Genomic DNA, 2,500 nt, shown 5'->3' on the forward strand with positions numbered 1-2,500 from the left:
CATTCGTCCTTATGTACTGAATGATACATCGTGGCACATGTGTGACCGCACAACGACTGCGCCCAAAAACGGCGGACCATACAGTGCAAATATTGTGCACGCAGCTACGTGTCGTCTCCCTATGAGAGCTGGATTGCAGTGTGGTACGCCATAGAGACGTGTGGGAGGAACGGACGCCGTGGATGGCGATCAGCATGAGCTGTCTGTTGATGTATTCGGACCTAGTCGTCTCTCCTCACACACCGTGATGGCATGGTGCACCGCGTTCCATATCTGCGACATGCTACAGAGGCCGGTTGACAGTCGTTCGAGCAATGGACATCGCATACGTACGGGGGCCACCTTCCACGTATTGTCTAGGCGTGCACATTTTGTTGCGTGTATGTGGGCAGACGTAGTGTGGCGTGACACCTGACACAGGCATGCAATAATCGTTGAAGTTGCAAATGGCGATGGACGCCTGCGTTTTCTGGTGAAGTTACGCAAATGAACAAATGGTAACCTGTTGTGGTGCGGTTGTTCTCGCTAGGGGTGAATCGGTGATGGCGACGATAGGTTGAGGTACTAACCGGTTGTTCCAGCGATACCCACCATGCCGACGAAACTGAACGGCATCTGGGTGTGAAGCGATACGCGGCGGTGGCTGGGTGGGACCGTCCCCGGCCGGTGAGGGGGCGCCTCCCGGCGTGCTGGCCGCGCGGTGCGTGGGCGCACGCGCTACAGCCGGCTGGTGGGGGCGGCCAGTGGCAGGCGCGCCGGCCGACGGACGCGGCAGGCGTCGCAGCTGCGCGCCGGCGCACCCTGCGCGCGGCGCCGTGCGGCCAAAGTAGGTCCTCGCGGGCCCGGTGCGAAGCGCGGTGGACATCTTCAGTGTGCTGGTCCGATTGAGGACTGTGTGCGTTGAGGATGCGCCGCCGCCCGGCGCTCGGCGCCGCGACGCCGTCTGCTGCTCGGTCGCCCCAGCGGTTCTCGCTGGTGGTTTGTATCGCAGCTGTGCGGATGTGTTGGCGCGTGCGCTGTGCTGGGAGAGTTCGCTTCGGCACCCAAGTGGGGCTTTTGTCCTTCTGTGGCGCTGGCGTTGGAGCTGCCGGTCACCGTAGGTGGCGCGTGTTGTCTCCCGCCGGCAATGCCACGACAGCACGCTCCCGGGCCTCTGTCGGCAGCGGCAAGCTCAGTTGGGAGCACGGGTGGTCGCACCGAAAGCGTCTACTCGCCTAACTCCGGGCGATTGCGCCTCTCTCGAACCCGACCAAGTACTTGGGACGGCGCTGCGCGCCGCCGGGACCTGAGAGGGTTTCGAGGTGTATTGTGCAGGGGAGCTCAGCCTCCTCCTGTTTGCAGAATGATTGAGCGGACGCTTGCGTGTTCGCGCGGGCCCCCGGGACACACTCCCGGGCGGCCGGCTGCTCAGCTCTAGTTGACGCAGCTCCCTGGTTGATCCTGCCAGTAGTCATATGCTTGTCTCAAAGATTAAGCCATGCATGTCTCAGTACAAGCCGCATTAAGGTGAAACCGCGAATGGCTCATTAAATCAGTTATGGTTCCTTAGATCGTACCCACGTTACTTGGATAACTGTGGTAATTCTAGAGCTAATACATGCAAACAGAGTCCCGACCAGAGATGGAAGGGACGCTTTTATTAGATCAAAACCAATCGGTCGGCTCGTCCGGTCCGTTTGCCTTGGTGACTCTGAATAACTTTGGGCTGATCGCACGGTCCTCGTACCGGCGACGCATCTTTCAAATGTCTGCCTTATCAACTGTCGATGGTAGGTTCTGCGCCTACCATGGTTGTAACGGGTAACGGGGAATCAGGGTTCGATTCCGGAGAGGGAGCCTGAGAAACGGCTACCACATCCAAGGAAGGCAGCAGGCGCGCAAATTACCCACTCCCGGCACGGGGAGGTAGTGACGAAAAATAACGATACGGGACTCATCCGAGGCCCCGTAATCGGAATGAGTACACTTTAAATCCTTTAACGAGTATCTATTGGAGGGCAAGTCTGGTGCCAGCAGCCGCGGTAATTCCAGCTCCAATAGCGTATATTAAAGTTGTTGCGGTTAAAAAGCTCGTAGTTGGATTTGTGTCCCACGCTGTTGGTTCACCGCCCGTCGGTGTTTAACTGGCATGTATCGTGGGACGTCCTGCCGGTGGGGCGAGCTGAAGGCGTGCGACCGCCTCGTGCGTGCTCGTGCGTCCCGAGGCGGACCCCGTTGAAATCCTACCAGGGTGCTCTTTATTGAGTGTCTCGGTGGGCCGGCACGTTTACTTTGAACAAATTAGAGTGCTTAAAGCAGGCAAGCCCGCCTGAATACTGTGTGCATGGAATAATGGAATAGGACCTCGGTTCTATTTTGTTGGTTTTCGGAACCCGAGGTAATGATTAATAGGGACAGGCGGGGGCATTCGTATTGCGACGTTAGAGGTGAAATTCTTGGATCGTCGCAAGACGAACAGAAGCGAAAGCATTTGCCAAGTATGTTTTCATTAATCAAGAAC

The 2,500-nt window shown here is 57.5% G+C and overlaps 1 non-coding gene across 1 annotated transcript in view; it reads left to right on the forward strand.

Moving 5' to 3' along the window:
* The first annotated feature begins 1,427 nt into the window (after nucleotides 1–1,427).
* Nucleotides 1,428–2,500, forward strand: part of LOC124744878 — a 1,909-nt gene continuing 836 nt past the window's right edge. Inside the window, exon 1 of the ribosomal RNA XR_007010893.1 lies at nucleotides 1,428–2,500. This exon is cut by the window's right edge and continues 836 nt beyond it. This is a non-coding gene — a ribosomal RNA (small subunit ribosomal RNA).

This window comes from Schistocerca piceifrons, unplaced genomic scaffold (assembly GCF_021461385.2).
Source record: "Schistocerca piceifrons isolate TAMUIC-IGC-003096 unplaced genomic scaffold, iqSchPice1.1 HiC_scaffold_307, whole genome shotgun sequence".
NCBI classification, from domain to species: Eukaryota; Metazoa; Arthropoda; class Insecta; order Orthoptera; family Acrididae; genus Schistocerca; species Schistocerca piceifrons.